This window comes from Podarcis erhardii, assembly GCF_964252035.2.
Source record: "Podarcis erhardii genome assembly, chromosome: 5".
NCBI classification, from domain to species: domain Eukaryota; kingdom Metazoa; phylum Chordata; class Lepidosauria; order Squamata; family Lacertidae; genus Podarcis; species Podarcis erhardii.
In genome coordinates this window covers 25,902,195-25,924,638 of record NC_138509.1, presented here as the reverse complement: position 1 = coordinate 25,924,638, position 22,444 = coordinate 25,902,195, and the positions used below count along the sequence as shown (strand labels likewise).

Here is a 22,444-nt window from a genome sequence, read left to right as displayed (position 1 = left end):
ATTTACAACTTTAAAATTGTGATAAACCAATATGGCAGGGGCATATCAAGTCAGCTTCCTTCACAAGTAAACAAAATCTTAAAAGTGTTATCTTTTGTATTTCTTTATGCTTAGATTATGTGCCATCTTGAAAGGCAGGGCTGATGTTTTTTGACCTTTATTGGGAGAACATCATCCTGTTTTTCATTTGATACTGCTTAAAAAGCACTTATATTAAAGAGATCCTGATTTGCATGAGCACAATGGATGCCAAATTATTATAGCTAAACATTTCCAATAACATTCCTCAGTATGAGCCAGCCCTTAGTGGAGGTGGTGAGGGTGCCAGAAGGAATCAATATGGGAATAGAAATCATGCATTTAAAAGAATGTGAGATTTAGTTGCTTCCTTGTTCATATGTTTATCTCCCCCCCCCATCAGAATTTGGTAACCATGTGAGCTAGTAAGTTTAAAAACACAAGGTCTTCAGAACTCGTGTGTGTGTGTGTGTGTGTGTGTGTGTGCAAGCTACATCAAAAGGGACTCTAAAGTGCAATGCCCATGTACATGTACACTACAATGGTACCTCGGGTTATGAACTTAATTCATTCTGGAGGTCCGTTCTTAACCTGAAACTGTTCTTAACCTGAGGCACGCTTTCGCTAATGGGGCCTCCTGCTGCCGCCACGCCACCGGCACGCGATTTCCGTTCTCATCCTCGGGCAAAGTTTGCAACCCGAGGTACTACTTCCAGGTTAGCGGAGTTTGTAACCCGAGGTACCACTGTGTAAGGGAAGTAACGAAGTATAGAACGTGATAATACATTATTTAAAAAAGTAGCAGACAAATATTTAATTGCAAAAGCAATGCTGCAACAGTCCAAGCTGGCACACGCACACACACAAGTATAGAAAGCAAATGCTACAAATTAATACAACATATGATTCCGTTCCAGAATTTACTTATGGTATACTGCATTAGCATTACAAACACACTTGGTCGAAATGGAATCAAGCAGTTAAGTTACATATGTTGCTAGGACTACAACTGGCAAAGTGGCTTATTTAACGCCTTGGGGAAATCACTTCCAAGCAAAGCACATGTGCTTCAGATCAAGAATGTCAGAAACAAGGCCTTTGGCCAGACCCTGTGCAGCACAGGTCAACACTTTAGTCCCTTAGTTTCTTTTAGTGTGCTCCTCTCTCCCACGTTCCTGGCAGTTCTATAGCATTAGGTAGAGTCCTAGCCAGGCCTTCCCCCACTGGCCTGCAAGGAAAGTAGAATTTGGCACACCTGATACCTTAAACCTGAATATCTGCTCATCATACAGAGAAGCAATATCCATTGAATGCTTTGGTTCCCCACACATCTTCATCTGGGATACCTACTAGATTAAAGCATTGTGCAACATGCAACTTCTATTAAATACTACTTGTGACATCTAAAAAATGGTATTTTACATTGCTTGGGATATTTCTCTTGCATTCAGTAATACTGATTATTTGTTTAAAGGCAAGATAGCTTATGATAGCATTGTTCCACTGATCTATGAGTGGTTATTGAAGCTGCACTTCCTATGATTGTTTGTCCCCTCCTTCCTTAAGTTATACATGGCTTCTCCAGACAGACAATATTTTATAGATTTAACAGAATACACATTAACATATGACTCTAGAATTCTGCACCATATCCAAGTGCCAGCTATAGATTGTTCAGATGACTTGCATATAATCTGTATTACTAATTGAGTGAAACGCCAATTGCTTGCCACACAGGGGTGTGTGTGTGTGTGTGTGTGCGCGCGCGCGCAAGTAAACATACACACATATACAGAAGAGAAGAATGACTACTAGTCCAGATGTACTGGGCCTTGCTCTACAATAATTAATTTAAACTTCCAACTTGCCTTCAAGCTTTTTTTGCAACAGAGTGTAAAGACCTTTAAGTTTATATTATTTGTTCATGAAAGTATGTGCTACCAAGTGCAACTGTACATTAAGAAAGCCAAAGGACACAACTGATGCCAAAACACTCAATTTGTGGGTGTTGGCAAGAAGTTCAGTGGTACCTTGGGTTAAATACTTAATTCGTTCCGGAGGTCCATTCTTAACCTGAAACTGTTCTTAACCTGAAGCACCACTTTAGCTAATAGGGCCTCCTGCTGCCACCGCGCCACCAGAGCACGATTTCTGTTCTCATCCTGAAGCAAAGTTCTTAACCTGAAGCACTATTTCTGGCTTAGCGGAGTCTGTAACCTGAAGCTTATGTAACCTGAAGCGTATGTAACCCGAGGTACCACTGTATATCAAAATAAATTTTGCACACAGAGCTGCATTATGCATACATTTGTGGGTTTGTTTTTTTTTTTAAAAAAATCTCATTTTGTGTGCTTAACAGCAGAAACACTCCCCACAATTAGTTTTCAGAAGCTCCTCACATCCATACACTAAGCATCTGCTAGTTCATTCCCCTCACTAAGTAGTAGAAACAAGTTTTTAACTAACCATGTCTGCCATTGTGCACTCATTGGATGGTGCAAATTAGAGTGACCTCTAGGGTATGGCCATGTTAAGGGCTGAAACTACGCCACCAGCACAGTATCAGGCTGAAGAGGACAAATGACTGCTCTGCAATGAAGATAAAGCAAAAGACTCAATCCCAGAGTCATGGGTTCGAGCCTCCCATTGGGCAAATTATTCCCACATTGCACAGGGTTGGGCTAGATGACCCTCATTGTTCCTTCCAACTCTACAATTCTATGATTCTATAAATACAGTGGTGCCCCGCAAGACGAATGCCTCGCAAGACGGAAAACCCGCTAGACGAAAGGGTTTTCCGTTTTGGAGGCGCTTCGCAAAACGAATTTCCCTATGGGCTTGCTTCGCAAGACGATAATGACTTGCGAGTTCCTGCGGGGTTTTTTCCCTCCCCCCCCTTTTCCTAAGCCCTAAGCCGCTTATCAGCTGATCCGCTGATAAGCCGCTTATCAGCTGATCCGCTGATAAGCCGCTAAACCGCTAATAGCGCTAATCCGCTAAACTGTCAATGGGATTGCTTCGCAAGATGAAAAAACCGCTATACGAAGAGCCTCACGGAACGGATTAATTTTGTCTTGTGAGGCACCACTGTATTGCTAATCGTGGATTTACAGATTCATGTTCATGACTGCAGGACTGGAATACAACTGTATTTTCCCTTCCACTATTTTTAGCATACATTCCATAATAGTCGACTTCATAAGCTGCAAGTGTCTCACAGGTTCCTCTTCATCCACAACTATAGATGGGCAAGTTGCAACTTATACGGAAAAGGTGTGGACTTGGGAAGGTGGAAATGCAGCTAAAGCCATAGATCCTTCAAGGGCAGCCCACTTCCTCGGAATAACCTGATATGGGTGTATTTCTAATATGGAGGCACTAATATAAGCAGCAAACAAGAAACAGATGTGCCATAAAGCAATGAAAAACATCAATATACCATACATGATTTAACTTCCAGTATGACATCCAGCAAATATCCTGGCAAGAAGCTTGGTATTCAGTCTTGTTTTTCATCATGCACACTATACTGAGAGAGTACAATATATTATTTCTCCAGCTCAGACTTATACCAAACTGTATAAGTCTGTATAAGATATGGTTGGACTGTGTTTAAGGGACATACGGATTTCTATTGGCTGTGCCAGCTTCAAAGCCAGGGAGAAAAAGAAACTGGTGGACACTTTCCTCTCTTAACAGCCACAGACTTGCCACTAGCTGCTAAATGGGTTCCATAATTCATTACATCCATGTACATTTTCTCTCTTGATTCCAAAGTCCCGTTAAGTGGTTAGATCACTCCCGACTCATCAATTCAACTCCTGTTGACAGCCCATTCCTTGGTTAGCCTAGTAAACACCCCCATATGCCCCAGGAGGTGCTATCTGCTACTGTGCAATTCTGAATGTAGAAAGGAAACCAACAAAGTCTCATAGGACCTGTTGCTGATGTCTTTGCACCCCACATTCATTGCCTACTACGCTCTGTTTTGAAAAGGTTGTCACACTTACACAAAGGACAGCCCTTATATTGAACTGCAAAACCACAGGTGATGTGTTGGACTTGGGGCAAGGACATCCAGGCTCAAATCCCATAGAGTATTAACCTGCTTTGGATGCAATGCTAAACCAACATATTACAGTATATGTGTTACAGCATCACAAGCATGAGCATCCTTCTGCAACTTCCCACCCTCTGGTGTGAGGAGATAGGAAACAATAGCTGACAATAATGGTTACATTCAGACACAACAATAGGCCATAATTTATGAATGAACCTTAGACATTCTCCTCCAGCATGGCTTTCAAGGAACTGGAAGCATCTGCTTCCATTTTCAGCTAACCGTAGTTTGCTGTTTTGTCTGAACTGGAACTGTAGTTAGTTTAATTAGATGTATCTAAACAAGCCCGGATTAGTTTGATCTTGGCTTCTTAGAACAAGCCATAGTTTAAATTAACCACAGTGTCCTGATTTAGATGGCATGGCAAACAGAAGAACACTGAAACAGATGCTTCTCATCTCTTCACAGCCTGGATAGCTCGCTTTGTCACAGCATGGGTGCTGATAACACCAAGGTTGCAGGTTTTATCCCTGTATGGAATAGCTGCACATTCCTGTGTTGCGGAGGGTTGGACTAGATGATCCTCAGGGTCTCTTCCAACTCCACAAGTCTATGATTCTATGTTTCAGTAAAGAGTCTGAGGCTTATTCATATTGCACTAAATTATGGACTGCTGTTAGGTCTGGATGTGGCCATTATCTTCCAATCTAACTTCCACCATAGGTTTGCTGAAGGAATATAACAGGATAATGCCTCTGAGATAGAATTGTGATAAAAAAATAACTGAACTTTCTTTCCTGAATATTATAACATCAACACATTAATTTCAAAAGTCAGCAAATTCCTTCATCAAAGTCACTCTCCTATAGCCATGAACATGAGCTGATCTTTATTTTAGTATTCATTTTTCCAAAGAAGCTATGTTCCAAGTGGATATAGCAAAATACCCAGTAAGAGAAAATCAAAACATAAGCTGAACAATTAATACAAAATTTACTTTAAGTCACTTTGCAACTTACTTTTAGAAAGAGAACAAGGATGCAACTACAAGTGGGGCTTGCAACAAAAACGTTGTGTTGTGTGCTGCTAACTCACTAATAGAGGAAGTCTAGTTCAGGGTTCCACAATCCTATACATTGTATAGGATTCTATACAATCCTATACATTGTAAAGGACTCAATCCCTTTTCCTCCACAGCTTCTGGTTTTCTTTTCCAAATAACATTCATTTTTGGCTCCTAGAGGCTTCAGATCATACTCTGTCTCCATAAATCTGTTTTTTTATCTTGTGAGTTGCCCTCTTTGTGGGGTTTAAAGGGGCTTTGCACTTGCACATACTTTGGGGGTTACTCAAGCTTGCTGATATCTCTCTTCCTGATTCTCAGTGGCCCTCTTCTGGCTCCAGTCCCACTGGCACAGAACCAGCTAATTTCACTATCAGAGGGAATGATAAACAGCAGAAGAACAAGGTAAACTACCAGCCTGAAACCTAGCTGCAAAAGGAAAGTCTTTCACGGGCTCTGTCATTAGGTGACAGGAACAGGAGCTCCACTTGGCAGATGTGAAGAAAGGAAGGTTTTACTTTGTCCCTCTACCAATCTAGGGGCACTCATAGATGAGACATGGAGTGCACCCCCTGAAAAGTTGAAATGATGGGGTTCCCATGGGCACTGGTACTGCCTGACCTCTTGCAACCAGATGCCCATGAGAAGCCAGTGAGCAGGACCTGAGCACAAGAACTCTCTCTCCTCCTCCTGTTCCCAGCTACTGGTGTCCAGAAGCATACTGCCTCTGACCATTTTCTCTACCTACTTTCTGCATGCCATGCGTAATTTATACATTCCTATAATGTTGCCTCTTACACATTTCTGTCACTTTGCCACTTGCACTTCCTCTAAACTAAGAAGCCCAAAATACTGTAATCTTTCCTCAAAGTGGATCTTCTTTAACCCCTTGGTCATTTGGGTTGGTCTTTTCTGAACCGTCTAAAACAGTACCTATTTTGAGATGAGGCAACCAGAACTGTACACAGCATTCTAAAAGTGGCTGCAACAGAGACTTGTATATATGTTTTTAAAAATGTTTAGTGTTTTATAATGTTTTTATATATGTTAGAAGCAGCCCAGAGTGGCTGGAGCAACCCATTCAGATGGGCGGGGTATTATTATTAAAAATAATACAGTGGTACCTCGGGTTAAGTACTTAATTCGTTCCAGAGGTCCGTTCTTAACCTGAAACTGTTCTTAACCTAAAAGCACCACTTTAGCTAATGGGGCCTCCCGCTGCCACCAGAGCACGATTTCTGTTCTCATCCTGAAGCAAAGTTCTTAACTTGAAGCACTATTTCTGGGTTAGTGGAGTCTGTAACCTGAAGCGTATGTAACCTGAGGTACCGCTGTAGTAGTAGTAGTAGTAATAATAATAATAATAATAATAATAATGCAAGTTTTCTTGTGTAAGCTTCCAAGAAGACATTCTACAGTGGGTGTGACAAGCTTCCAAGTGAAGCCTTGGACTGATGTGATGCTTATCACTTTCGCCTATGCTTTTTGAGAGGGACTGATAAACATGCATGAGAGTCCAAGCACAAAACACTGCAAACATGAAAGCATTTTTCAAAACATAAAACAAAAAAATAGCCTTATTTCTCTCACGGACACACATTGTACAATTACAAGGAACACTCTTAACAAAAAGCAGATGTAGCTTCCAACGTAAAGGTCCAAAACACATCGTAAGTCATGTGGCATTCTAAACAATAAACATGTCATTAGCAAAACATGCTGTACAAATCTTGATCTGAGCAAAGATAAATACTAATGGCTTTAATGACACTTTTAAGTCAAATATTTCAGATTTACAAGGGGCACTTAAGAAGCAGCAATTTAAAAATACTGTGATACATGCAGGCTGATTTTAAAACAACAACAACAAGCGAAATATGTGGAAAGCAACTGCTTGGAGCCACAATGACTGGAGTGCAGATTCCTTCTGTTTACCCACAAAGCCAATAATCAAATAAAAGCCACATTTAAAAATATGTGTATCCAGGGATTATGCTGCAATCTTGAAATGAGCGACCACCCATTCAAGGGAGGTGGTTCTTGTTTCCAGCAGTTCAGGGTAAACATTAAGTAGAGTCATCCACTACTGGCAAGTTACAAGTAAAAAAAGAGAGAGAGGAAGAAATATGGGAGATCTGATGCTTCAGAGAGATGACAGAAAACACAAGTCAGCATTACGTATTTGACAGAGAAACAAGACCAATCTAGACAACTTCATCGGGTTTCACTTCCTTGGATATATTGAACACTATTACCCAGTTTATGGAAGTAGATGGGGGTATTAGTTTAGCTGGGAAGCACATTCCATGATCCAGCTCTGGATGTGTGTGTTTTTTAAAAACATACAGTGACTATGACTATAAGTTCAAACTCATTTTTTTAAAGTCCAGACCGATTTAGGAGTTTGTAAAAATAAGTTATCAGGAAGCTTATATTAAAAATCTCATTCCCAAGTATGTTTTAAAATGTTTCTATAAATTCACACCTTATAATAAATTTGTGGAGTTTTTTTAGTTGCTTTCTATTCGGAGGAAAGTCATTTTTTAAAAACGCAGTTGGTAGTTAGCAAATGCAACTGGCATTTCCTTAAGGTAAATTGTTCCAGTAATATTATGGAATATGTTACACAAACATACACACGAAGAAGGAGCATGTTATTTCTCCCTACCCCTACATGGCATGGTTGTAGGGTTTCATTAATTAAACTAGGCAGTCATTCCTTACCTCCTAGGACATGCACATTCTCTAATGTCTACAGTAGGCCCATAAGCACATGCTATTCCAAATGGTCTTCATTCTAATAGGTGTAGCTGGAGGCCAGCTCCTTATACACCCCCAGAAGACAGTTTATTATGCATCAACAGAATAATCTCAGTTCTGAGAAAGTGGAAGAATTCCTCGAAACCAAAGCGGTTTGTTGTATCAAAAGCAAAGAGCAGAGAAGTGGTCAAAATGGTTCTCCCTTTTGTCTACTTGCAAGGAAATAAGCAACGGGAGTGCAACAGTGCACTACACTACCAAGTCAGATAACTAAAGAAGGTCCAGCAAATGAAGATTCAGAGGCGCAGCAAAGATCTCGTATCTGAGTGCCTACTATATGCACTTTATGGAAACAAGACATTTTTGTTCCAATAGAGCTTTTCCCAGCAGGATAGAAGAGTCTTTACCATTTTGTAAGTTTTCAGTTATGTTTTAAATGTATTTGCAGTTTTTGTGGTTTTAACTTTTTAAAATTATCCTCAATGTAAGGTAAAGGGACCCCTGACCATTAGATCCAGTCGTGGCTGACTCTGGGGTTGCAGTGCTCATCTCTTGCTTTAATGGCCGAGGGAGCTGGTGTACAGCTTTTGGGTCATGTGGCCAGCATGACTAAGCCGCTTCTGGCGAACCAGAGCAGCGCACAGAAACGCCATTTACCTTTCTGCCGGAGTGGTACCTACCGTATTTTTCGCCCTATAGGACACACTTTTCCCCCTCCAAAAATGAAGGGGAAATGTGTGTGCATCCTATGGGGCGAATGCAGGCTTTCGCTGAAGCCTGGAGAGCGAGAGGGGTCGGTGCGCACCAACCTCTCTTGCTCTCCAGGCTTCAGGAAGCTATCCGCATGCCTTGGGAGCTCCGCGGGAGTTCCCGTCGGGCTCCCAAGGCTTGCGGATAGCAGCCTGCATCCCGAAGTCTGGGGCACACTGCACAGCACACCCCGGGCTTCGTGCACATATTGGGCAGCCCCACAAGCTCGGGGACAGCGGGGAGGTGGAGCGCCGCCATCCCGCTGTTCCCCAACCTGGTTTAGAGGCTGGCACTGGGAGAAGCGCGCTTCTCCCCAGGGCCAGCCCCACAAGCTCAGGGGACAGATATCCGCAACCCTGGGGAGACCGGCGCGACTTCCCGCCGGACTCCCTAGGCTTGCGGATAGCAGCCTGTTCTGGGGGCTGGGGTCGGGGGAAGCTCAGGCATCCCCCACCCCAGCCCCATGCCTGGGGGGGAAAATAATTTTTTCCCCTTATTCCCCCCCCCAAAAAACCCCTAGGTGCGTCCTATTGGCTGGTGCACCCTATGGGGCGAAAAATACGGTATTTATCTACTTGCACTTTGATGTGCTTTCGAACTGCTAGGTTGGCAGGAGCAGGGACTGAGAAATGGGAGCTCACCCCATCGATTCGAACCGCTGACCTTCTGATCGGCAAGTCCTAGGCTCTGTGGTTTAACCCACAGTGCTACCCGCTTCCCATCCTCAATGTACATTGCCTTGAAATGGTTGTTTAGAAGGCAATTAATAAATCAATAATAATAATATGATGCTGTTATAGGCTGGTCAAATCAGGGTGATGCAGCGTTTGCCAAGGGCCCAGGGGAGGCATACATTTGAAAGGAGCGGATGTGGATGTGGAGGTCTCTGCTAGAATTGGGGTGGCCTGACAGTGAAGACCTTGGGGAGGGGCTGTTCCTTCTATAGGCCAACAGACCAAATCAGATGGTAGGGGAGACACATTCTAGTTCTCACAGTTCAAGGCTCAGCCTTTCCACTCTCAACCTCTGCTCCCTCTCTCTGCCTCCATGCCACACAACAGCTTTCAGATCAACTTGACTCCTCCTCACCAGGGCCGGATTTAGGTTTGATGAGGCCCTAAGTTACTGAAGGTAATGGGGCCCTTTATATGTCCAGCTGTCCTTTGTCAACAACAAATTGTCGCTGTGTTTTGTATTGAATATATGCTATATGGTAATTTATGGACCTAATGGGTATCTAAAGCCATTTGCACATAACAAAATACTTTGGAAATGTACACCAAGTTTCTTTTTTTCCTTTAAATTTTGGGGCCCCCCCAAAAGAGTGGGGCCCAAAGCGATAGCTTGTTTAGCTTATACATAAATCTGGCACTGCTCCTTTCAAATGTATGCAGATACAATTACAGCACTCAGTACCATTATCCTAAGTGGACAAATCCTGCTGTTTTCTATAAACAGTAAATATCCAGTTATCAATATGCATGACTTTTATAGTTCTATCATCTGACATCCACACAAAGAGCTTCATTCCTAAAAGTCTCTCACCTGCTCAGTTAATAAAAAGCTGAAGTATTTGGAAGAGGACCAAGACAGAGTCTGGCAATGATATCAAATCATGTACCACAATCAAGAAGAGTGACACCAGCAGAAGTAGCATAGAAGTAGCATAGAAGAGGCATCTGAAATATGAAATGCAATACTGCTCAGCGTTCAGTGCCGTTTTTCATGTGCATGGAACAGTTAAAATCTCTGCTTTATGGGGAGAAACATATGGAAACTATTAGCCTCAGTTATGTGGTCCCAAGTGAAGCAGAGCTCAGTGGTACTCTTTAGAGCCTATGAGCATGCCAAACGCTAATTTCTCTTATCAACTGCTAAGAAGCCATGCAACCATTTACACAATGTGTTGTAGAACTCACCATGCATGCAGAGAGCTCTGAATTTAGGGGGGGCTGGGCAAGGCAAAGGAAGACACTGTCTAGATCAAACTACACATAGCATGCAGTCATGCTTATTTTTTAATTGCACATGCAAGGGGAAGGTCTAATCGTTGTCAGAATCACAGTATTCAAGGACTGTAGGTTTATTCCTTCTGTCCCCAGCTATGAGCTCCCTCAATTGTGCCCCTTCTCCCGCCCACTATGACTATGAGGCTTGAGGGGGGAAACTTTCCTTTGTTTTAACCCAGCCTCATAGATGTATCAAGCAGGGATTTCAGGGAGATACAACTGGGGGTCAACAACAGATCACTCTCCCACAAAGTCTGTAATTTAAGGTTGCGGGTGGGATATGGCTGTATGCTACACATTAAGCACAGTGTGTGGTTTGAAAATATCGGTGGAAATCAACCTCCGTTATCACCATCTGATAGCTGACACATGTGGATTAGTGATAAGTCATAAAGACTCTCTTCTGCAAAAAATATTTTTTGTACATTGGCTAAATAAGGGATGGTTGGGAGAAAGGATGGTTTTGCAGCAGGTTTTTTTAAAAATAAATAAATGCAAGAGTAAGGATTTAATGCAAAACCAAGTATCCAAGCTATAGCCAAACCTCTATATTACTGTTCATACCTATTTTATTCTGTAGTGATCACTGCCCTCGAATGCTAAGGGATGAAGGGCGGACTATAAACACAAACAAATAAATAATCATATCTCATCTTCTCTTAAGGTATGTTTTCTGAAAGACACATAAATCCTTTTTGGACAAGCATTTAGGCGCAAGGGTAAGTTAATGCTTGTAAATAAAAGCTGCTTTCTTTTTTATGTAAAATTTGTCATAAGTTGTTTTTTATGTTCCTGTACTGTAGCGTGTTCCACGTTTCTGTGGTCATGGCTAGTACCCTTATGGTTGCAAGTATATCAGCCCTCCATAATTCAATCATCTGAATTATTTCATTTATTAGGGGAGAGAAACTGCTAAACTGGAAGATAGGACAAAATACAAAAATAGCCAGAAAACAAGAAACTTCTAAGAATATGATGGGGAGGAAGCTTCGAAGTCAGTGTTGGGAATGAATACTGGAAAAGATTGCGTACCGTTTCAGAGCATGACACATTTGAGACTTTTTCCAGTAGCATTACAGTAACTGAAAATGCATCTCTTCCACAAAATTAATGATATGCATTCATAGATCTACAGTCTAGGTTATTACCAACAATTTCCTCCCATCACCCCTGAACTTGGAAATGCATGCTTGTTCCTTTTGACTTAATACAACCTCTGCTCTCCCAGCTACATGGGCAACTTAGGCATGAGTGGTGCAGATTACATTTTGCTGCCAATCTGCACTAGCTGAGCTGGCACTATGATATAAGGAGCAGCTTCTATATATGACCCTCCCCAACCACATGTCCTTTTTTCAAGCGCTATCTGTATTGGAGAAGAGAATGCTAAAATAAGCTTTTCTGGTGGCAGACACCATATTCATGGTGTTTCTTCCCAAGGAATCCAACAGCTCCACTCACTCAACTGAAATAGCTTTAAACACATTTTTATTATTCCAGGGTTTTGTCTTCAATTCTACTAGAACCTTTCCATTCTGCCTTTTTCTCTCTCCCATTTTTTAATTTTAACATGTTTCATGACTTAAAAGATGTTTGTTGATTTCCATGTTTTCTTACATTGTAAACTACCTCAGACACCTTTTAAATATGGGTTACAACTCTATGAAAATGAGAAAGTCATTGAAATACCCGGACCAAGCATTTGCTGAGGAGTGAACTTTCAAATGGTTTAGTTCAACTCCTATGGGTTGTTTATTACCTTTGAATATTTCAGTTGCAGCATTAGTTGGAAAACTGCATGACAAAGGTCAGAGAAATAAAATGTTTGGACAGATTTTTTGTTTGTTTGTTTAGTATACTCTCATTCATCCGTAGCTCTCAGGGTGGTTCACAACATATGGGCTTGAGAAATATGATTACCCGATAATCCGGGTCACCTAAATATTATTATAATTAAACAATTTATAACCTAACATGTCAGACAATTTCAGGGTGGTGTGCACAATCATTAAAAACCACAATTCCAATTATACTACTTTTAAAACACAACTGATGGTGATTATGAAGTCAACCTGTGAGACTGACAGTTCATTATGCCATTCACAATGTATACTTGCCACAGCAAACATCTACCATTGCGGCAGCCTTAGAGACACTGATCCTGCAATCCTATGCACATGTTTATGTAAACAAGCCCTGTTGAATTCAGGTGGCTCACTTCCATGCCTAGGATAACACTGCCAACTTCTCAATCCTGAAAGGTAATACAGCCTGAAGAATATAGCGATTATTATTTAATTAAGTTAAATTTGGTAGTCCCTTGCTGCACAAAAATGTATCCAAGCAACTTACAATTTTAAAAAACATAAAACCTAAATAAGAGCATACATAATACAAATTAAATCCAGTTGACCGCCAATCAAACATCATCAACAAATTACAGGGATGTGTTCCTTTCCTGCTCCATTGCAAGACAGACAACGAATAATGGTCACAACCTGTAATAGTCTTGAGATCGCAGTATTCTTATGAAGAAATGTAACTGTTTGGAGCAATGGAGCACTGAAACAAGGATACCTTTAAAGAGGATTCCTGATTCTGCCAAAGGAGTGGGGTTAATAGGCCATAAAGTTGCTCCCATTTCTATTTCAAAGGTATTGTCTGCTTTTCATTATATTTTCAAAAGAAACCATTCCCACCCTGTGTCCATTCTCTCCTTGCTTGCCTTTTTTTTTTTTTTTTGTATTTTACTTGCCCTACCAATCCTATTTTCCCTTCCGGCATAAGTGCAGCTCCACAGGGGCCAGGCCTTCCTTTCACTCCCACTGCTTGAGCTTGGGTACAGACTGTAATGCTCCAAGCTCCTTTACTGGCCAAACCACACTTCTCCAGCCAACATGCAGACACACAAAAATGCAGGTTATATCAGATCTAGCTAAGCCCATTTATAGAAAAAAGATATATGAGTCATTCCCTTACAAAGAAACATCTGCTTGCGATCATCCTGCTTGGGACTATGGATTTAGTTCCACTTTTTGGCTGACTTTACCGGAGTAGCTCATCCTATGGCTAGTCTTAGGCAAACAGTGAGAGAAAAGGTGTTTGAAAAACAAGTTTGCATTGCTTAAAACAAGATTCTGGAGGGGTGCTATTCCTTTTTGCTGATGTGAAAAGGCTGTTAAAACCCAAAGTTAAGAGCAAGTTTGGGAAGCAAGAAGTGCTAAAACGTGGGGCATGGCAGTCTTGAGGCTGAGGCAGTCCCACTTTGGGGGTTTAGGATTAATGCCATCTCAGTTAGAAAGGTTATATTCATGTATGATGAGGTGTGTCACATACACTGTACAACTGATGCTACGCTTCTGACTGACAGACATGTACACAGTGTAAAGCCTGAGGAAGAACAAGCCCAACAAAAAATACTTGGGCAGGACAGTTTCATTTGTTTATAAATTTCATGCTGCTTAATACAACGGAAATTTAAGCAAAAATACAACACTCCCTAAAAATGAAATAAAAGCAGAATGAAGGGATGCATCACAAATACAACTTACTTAGTCTTTAAAGGTAAAGGGACTCCTGGCCGTTAGGTCCAGTCACAGACAACTCTGGGGTTGCGGTGCTCAGCTTTACTGGCCGAGGGAGCCGGCATACAGCTTCCGGGTCATGTGGCCAGCATGACTAAGCCGCTTCTGGCGAACCAGAGCAGCGCACGGAAACACCATTTACCTTCCCACCGGAGCGGTACCTATTTAACTACTTGCATTTTGATGTGCTTACGAACTGCTAGGTTGGCAGGAGCAGGGACTGAGCAATGGGAGCTCACCCCTTCGCGGGGATTCGAACCGCCAACCTTCTGATTGACAAGCCCTAGGCTCTGTGGTTTAGACCACAGTGCCACTTAGTCTTTACCTAGGGGTTAATATTAATCTGCATTTTAAGCACCTTTATTGGGCAGCTTTTTCAATAGCAGCCTGGCTAGTAATAAATAAAAATCTTAGAGGGTCTGATATTGACAACATGATATTAAAAAAAACTCTGGCAATTAGTACTGATAGAAAAATTAACCACTGACTTATAGTAACCACTAAACTAAAAATAGCAAAGGGAATTCCATTTTCAGTGGAATGATATACTTTTGTTATGCACAGTGCAAAAGTGCATGTGGTAATGGGAAATGACACACAACTGAAAGAAGACAACTTAATGGTTAAAAAAACTCCAATGTAGTCCAACCTCTCATCTTCAGAAAGGGCAGGGCTTTGTTGCTGTTTTTTAAATCTGAGTGTAGAAAATTATGAAGGAAGAGCAAGCAAAAACAGTATCCTGGAGCCTGTGGATTCCCATGATGCTTGAACCTGGCCAATTAAAAATTTAAAAAGAAGGAAACAAAAGCTTCATGTCTCCCCCTTGTGGCCATCCAAGAGGAGAAGCAGGGAGTGCTGGAGCCCAAGGTTGGCCGAGGCTCATTCCTGCCGTAACAAACCATATGCTAAACTGCATGTTAAAACATGGAAACCAAGTTGACACCAAATAAGCAGATTCCAGCCTTTAATGCCTGTAAAACAACTTTACAATACCAAACACTATGCTGCTCTTTTAAACATCTGCATACATCATGACTTTAGAGGCCCCTCCCAGCCAACAAGGAATGCACACAATGGAACCACATAAACTTTTCATTGATTCCCCACCCCCTCCTTTGGGCGAGTGGAGGTCCAAACAAGAGCCATGATGGAATGCTGCTTGATACATAATCCTGAAGCAAAGCTGACGGCAAAGCTATGAGTAGTTCAGTCGTCATGGGGACCAGTGAGGAAACAACATCTAAATGCCAAGATTCACACATGCACACACGCCTTGGTGAACGGCTATTAAAAAAATAATAAAATACTTTATATCTTGGGAACCCAAAACTTAAGAAAACGCTTTAAATAAAACTCTTGCTGACAAAAGCTCAACAAAGCAACTCATCTCAAATTCTCCTTCCATCAGAGGGTTCTGCCTGACACCAGGGCATACCAAGCCAGAGGACCGAGCTGCTTAGCAAGTAGCTATGGAAACTAAGAGACACATGGTAAGCATGCAGTAAAAGCACGGGAGATAAGACTACAGACGCGCAGTTTAGACTGTTTTCACAGCTGCCGTTGCCTTGCTATATTTCATTTTTGGTCAAAGTAATAAGCAATGCCCTTCCTTTTTAAGGGGCTTGGAAAATATACAGCCTAAACACAAAGGAGGATAAACATTCATAAACACAAAATAATGAGATCATCTCGGATGTAGGGAAACTCAAAACCTGCTTGTTAGCTCATGTGATATTATCTCACTAGAAGCGTTAGTTCCCATTTAATGTGGGGAGCAGAAAAACTAACTCCTTGGAAGGTTACTCTCCCACAATCTCTACACTACCACACACACACTACCACACACCACACCACATGTTTAGTCTACTAATCTTGAAGGCATTTTTTAAGGAATTGCCTAGGGATCTGGGTACATGAAGATGTGCCCTCTGCCACATGAAGTTGCCCAAACTCTACATTTTTCATTAGAGACCTCTTGAGTTCCTTAGTCACCTGAAGCAAGGCAGGCAATAACTGGGCAGAGACGCCCATATCTGGAACACCCTCACAAGAGAAGCTCACTTGGCACCAAGGTGAAATCTACACACATATAAAAAATGTTCTGAAAATGCTTTTTTAAAATTTTCCATAAGGCTCACCATTGCCATTTAGTGTCACATTGTATATTGTCCTTAAAACAAACTTAAAACATTTTATTTCCAGCTGTATAGCTGAGTCCCTAATTTGATTGCCTCCCCACCCCCTTTGGTCATCAAATACTTTTTCGTGGGTCTGGCTGGTTTTTCCTTCATGTTTCCTAGCTTATTTAAGTTGCTGCTTTACTGCTCTGCTCAACTATACAGACTTGTCATGTCCTGCTGCTTCTGCAATTTATTGCATTTGTTGGATTTCCTTTTTTTCTGTTTTAACATTATAAGCCACCGTGGGTCCACCCCCACCCCGAAATGACAGTATAGGAATATTTGAACTAATAAACAAAACACACCAGCTCATTCTTCAGATAGTCTCCATATTAGACAATGTGGACCAGTTTACTGCCACGATTAGACCCAAAATTATCAGACCACCACCTGAAATCTAAGAGTAGTCCAGAATTCTTTCATTATCTGGAAGTCACTCTGAGGGTGCCTGCTATGAGTGGTAACAATTGTGGCATTTTATTTTTATCTGTCTCCCACCCCACCCCACCCCATGCTGATATGCTATTCTGGAGGACAGATCAAAATCCCATAAATCTGCAGCACACGTGCAAAAAGAATGCTGTCATTTGCAACAGAAATAGTACAGAGTTAAGGATACAAGCAATTAACCTAATGCCTATGATTTTGTGAGTTCAAATGCCCAACAGGCAATGACTTGAATATTACACCGACCACTCAGTTCCCCACTGGGGATGTCCAAGCTGATCTTCGTATGTAGGGTTGACATCTCCTTTGTCTCGCTAAGCATTATTGCAGGACAGTGGAAAACCAAACACAGTATTTGTAAAAGTAAAGCATTTACAAGTATGTATTTTTAAAGCAGGACATTTTATTAGGAGTGGTTTTTGTTGTTTTCCAAGCTTATCAACAAGGCACTAAACGTAAAGGGACCCTTGACTATTAGGTCCAGTCGCAGAGGATTCTGGGGTTGCAGTGCTCATCTAGCTTTAGTGGCCGAGGGAGCTGGTGTACAGCTTACGAGTCATGTGGCCAGCATGACTAAGCTGCTTCTGGCAAACCAAAGCAGCGCACGGAAATGCTGTTTGCCTTTCTGCTAGAGTGGTACCTATTTATCTACTTGCACTTTGATGTGCTTTCGAACTGCTAGGTTGTCAGGAGCAGGGACCAAGCAACGGGAACTCACCTCGTTGCAGGGATTCGAACCGCTGACCTTCTGATTAGCAAGCCCTAGGCTCTGTGGTTTAACCCACAACACCACCCGCGTCCCTAACAAGGCACTAGGGAGGCTTAAAAAGCAGCCTGCCGGTAAGTTGATCTAGTGATGAAAAGCAGCCACAACTGCCTCTAGCAGTCAACCTCACCAACAGTGAAAAAAAGGAAACCAACTGTTTAGTAGAAGTGTTATACTTTACTATGCACTTAGTACGACACAGGAAACAAGAGAGGAAATTCAAGCCAAAATAAATCAAATGTACAAATTCAAACTAATATTTCAGAGTCTAAAGCAACAGCCTTTAGCTACAGCTAATTATTATTTTTATTTCTATTTCTATTTGCCATGAAGAGCAAAACCCTTTAAATCATTTCCCCATTGGCATGCTTAATGTTCAGACTTCACTTATGCAACCCATCTTCTCACCATTCCTTAAACTGTGAAGACAACTTTGTTAAGAATTACACATGAGATACCGCAGGGCTGGGGCGGGGGAAGCCCGAGCTTCCCCCGACGCCAGCCCCCAGAACGGGACCCAGAGTGATGCCGAAGCTGCGTGCAGCTTTGGCATCGCTCTGGGAGCTTGCGGGGCTGGAGGAGGGGGAAGCCCTCCGCCAGCCTTCTAACCAAGTCGGGGGACAGCGGGAAAGGCGCGCTGCGCCTCCCTGCTGTCCCCCGAGCTTGTGGGGCTGGCGGTGGGGCTCTCCTGAAGCCTGGAGAGCGAGAGGGGTCGGTGCGCACTGACCCCTCTCACTCTCCAGGCTTCAGTGAAAGCCTGCATTCTCCCCATAGGACGCACACACATTTCCCCTTCATTTTTGGAGGGGGAAAAGTGCGTCCTATAGGACGAAAAATACGGTAAGTATCACTGGAATATTTTCATTGTGGTTGTATTTAGAGGGGATGGGGTGGAAAGGGAGAAACTGGTAAGTAACATGCCCCTCTCGGGACAGCAAACTTCTGCCTTCCCTAACACACAGCCACGAAATGGATTTTTAAAGTGTTGAGAGTCTTGGCCAAGAGAGGATAAGAAAGTCAATGTGAGGATGTGCATTGGGGAAGATTTTTCTGTTCTGAAGCAAGTTAGGCTGTTAGGGAAATGGTAATCTGACTGGATCTAAGAATGAAAACTGGATTCAAGGCAAGTATGGTTCACAATCATCCCTCCTCCGGTCCATCCAGCCTTTACTATCACACCCCCTGATTTCTATCCAAGGCTGGTGGCACAAACGTTTTCAAATGCAAAGTGGTTTTCATAACACGACGCAACCTGTGTGTTCTGTTCACACACACATATATATTTCCAAACACTACATTATGCTGTGAAGACCATGTTGCAGCATCACCATACTTTCACGTATTTACAGTGTGAGTTCAGTGCCATGAACCATACTGAAAGCAAATTGCTGGTTAAGCCCATTGAGCTATTTCCTTACAAAGAAAAAAAAAAAAGAGAGAAAACCCTTCACTTAACTGTGCTCAAGCTGCCAAATTCTTTGGAAAGAATCATTTTACAGAACTGGATTCTGTATATGTTAGTCCCCTAGGTAGACGAAGTCTTTTGACATTTAGAAATAAAGGCTCATGTTAAAAAACACACCTAGAGATAAATAGCATACAATTCTTTAAAATAGATGACTGATTGCAAAAACAACTTGTTTTAAAATTGCTTTTAGAGATTCTCACCCAACTGTCTAACCTTAAGAGAAAAAGGCATTTACTACAAGACGTCACTACAAAAAAGACACAAAACAATAAATTGGCTTTAAACTTATGGGTTCTCTCTTAACAGGTGGGGAGGTCTTTATGCAGACATTAACTGTTAAGATGCTTTATAGACTAGCTGATGAACATTACAGGCCTAAAATATCCCCAGCCTGAATTTCAACAACTGAGTCAACATGCAAGCCCAGCACTGCGCACTTCCGGGTTGGCGCCATCGCCGAATGGCGGACTCCCTCCGAGCTCCGGAGGGAGCCTGCTCGGCAGGGGCTGGGTTCTACCGCGCCGGCGACGCGGGGACCCTCAAAAACCATGGGCGCTGAAACCCATGGGCATGGTGACTCGGCGGGCACCGTTTGCGCCCCCCCCGACCACGCGAAGGAGCCTTTTTAAAGGCTACGGAGCGGGTGATGGGGGGGTGCTGTGAGTCCTCCGCTTCCCCTGCCGAGTGAAGCCGCATGCCATTTGGCGGAGAGCGCTGACTTCTTCCATTGAAAATCTGGACTTAAAAGAATAACCCGTGAGTAATTGGAACTTGGATTAAAAAGGGGAACAATTTTTTTCTTAAATTCGGAGCGAGCGGGGGAGGTGCAAAAAGGAAGTCAGCCTCCCCCCTGTTGTAGAGGAGCTAAAGCAAAAGACCTGACAACTAAGATTGAGTGCAACCTTTTTTTGATAAAGTTATTAATTTCGCGATGGAAAATTATAAGCTGGGCTGGAGGAGAAAAGTGGAATGTGAATTAAAATACAACCCCCCCCCAAAAAAAAACCCCGGGAGCGATCCGTGAGAGCGCTGGGAGAGGAGAAATAGAGGTTTTGACAGCTGTCAAAGGAGCTGCCAAAACTGAAGAACAAAAAGAGAACTTTGTTACGAGGACTTTGCTGGTTACATTTGTTATAAATTGGATATAAACTGTTTAAAACAAGGAATAATAAGTTACTTTGACTGGTGGGTGTGCTCGGGAAGGAAACTGAGTTATTATAATCCCTCTAGAGGAGCTGTGGGTCATTACAAGTATTGCTGGCATGGAATTTGAATTGGACTCTTTATCTCCTGGGAAACTGCAGAAATGGAACACTATTTTGTCTACAGAGGTCTACACACTAAAGGAGACAATAGATTTATCTATTGAAGAATGGAAGGGACTTGACGTAATGTTTTGTTCCTGAATAACAAAGCCTCTGTAGAGGAATTTCAAGCTTTTTGGAATTAGAACATTTATGCAGTAGAGCAGGGGGAAAAAAAAAAGAGGAGAAGAGAGAACAACAAGAACAACAAGAATAACAAGAACTGGACAAAGTTGGAAGATAGACCCCTTCCAAGATTGGACATTCGAAATCAAAGATGACCAAAAGACGGCAAAGACTATTAAAAAGACGGCAAAGCGGACTGGTGAAGGATTATGGCTTAGATGTGGGAGCTCCAGGACGACAGTAGACACTGACGGACATTGGGAACGCAACCGGGAAAGGGGGGAGGGAAATTTGGAATCCAAAGGGTGTTAAATTACATTTTATTCTTTTTTCTATTTTTTTTATGTTAATCTGTATTGTATACTAAAGAGGGGAACTCGTGGAAGGGAACAGGTCGATTTTAGGGGATGGGAAAATATTTTTTAAATTGGGTTAATGATAATAACTTCAAAACTTGGGGTAAGAATTTGCTGAATCTATTTGAAAGAATTGGAATACAAGAGGGGGAGGGGAGGGGAAGTCCTGGAAAGATGACATTGAAAATAAGGCCTTAAATTTGGATGTTTTTCTTTTCTGTTATATTTGAAAATTTTTAATAAATATTATTAAAAAACAACAAAAAACAACATGCAAGCCCAGCACTAGCTACCCTGTATGTAAAATTCCAAACTATATAATTCCCACAGATGTCACCACTATTCACTTATGCATCTTATATGTCAGTGTCCTTAAACTGACCCCAGTACAGGACACTCTTCTGTGACACATGCACATCTGGTTGTTGTTATAAAATAGAAGCGCTGCAATAATTTATTAATGCAATTACCAACTAAACTTTCACTTTCTCATCAAACTGGATGACAATAACTACTTCCCACCAAATGGACATGGAATACAAGAGGCTTCATACGGAAGAATAACAGTAGAAGACCTAACTCATGCACTCCTTGAAGTCCCTTTTTATAACAGTCTTCCAAACAATTACATCCACCCACGGTTAAGATCGCAGAAGGGAAGGTCGTCTCTTGTAAAGACCTGTTTTTTGTTGTCTGATGTGGAGAGGTAAATATCTTTTAGAACACCCCAATTTCTTGCAAAGGCTTTACAGATTCACGTAATAAAAGTTAAAGGGGGAACAGAAAATGATTTATCCACTAAAGGTCGGGGAGCAGAAATGTAAAAAACTATTATTATTAGTAGTAGTAGTAGTAGTATAATTGTTATTATTTTTGTGTGTGCGATGGCTGTTCGCTAAACACAATAAACCAAAAAGACTGACAGAAGAACAACAACAGGATGGCCAATTCATACTTCAGTAACCTCCAACTGGACTACTGCAACACTCTCTGGGTGGGGATGCTCTTGAAAAAGAGCCCAGTACTGTCAATTGGTCCAAAACAGTGAATCCAAATAGAGTGCATCACTCCCATTGTCTATAACCTCTTGCCCAGTTTCCCCAAAAACATACTGATTAATTTACAGCACATGAAGACATGGAACTACTCTGATTTCAAACATGGCATTGATTTAAGTACTTTTTTGCAATAAAATAAAATAAAATGGGGTAGAGTAACCATTTTTATTCAAGTCTGAACAGCAAAAGATGTTATTTTCTTAGAATGGACCATCACTGCATCTTCATTCTCTCTCTCTACAAAAACTCATGTGAATACATCTTTACAAGAAAATATATGGGCTGTATATACAGGAAAATATATACAGTAAAATATATGGGCTGCACAACAGAACACTCTGTCCTCCTCCTGCTCACATGCCCCTAAATATACCCTGAGGGACCCCCCAATCCTGCAGAGTAGTTTGCGGAGCTGGGGCGGGAATACCACTGCATTCATGCTAATCCCTGCACTAATGCAACTATTTAGCTGAATACTGCCCCTTACGTCCTGTC

General features: G+C 41.9%; 1 protein-coding gene across 1 annotated transcript in view; it reads right to left on the bottom strand.

Annotated features, from left to right (window-relative positions):
- BICC1 (BicC family RNA binding protein 1) overlaps positions 1–22,444 on the bottom strand; it is a 107,879-nt gene that overhangs the window by 37,433 nt on the left and 48,002 nt on the right. The gene's annotated exons all lie outside the window — the stretch shown is intronic.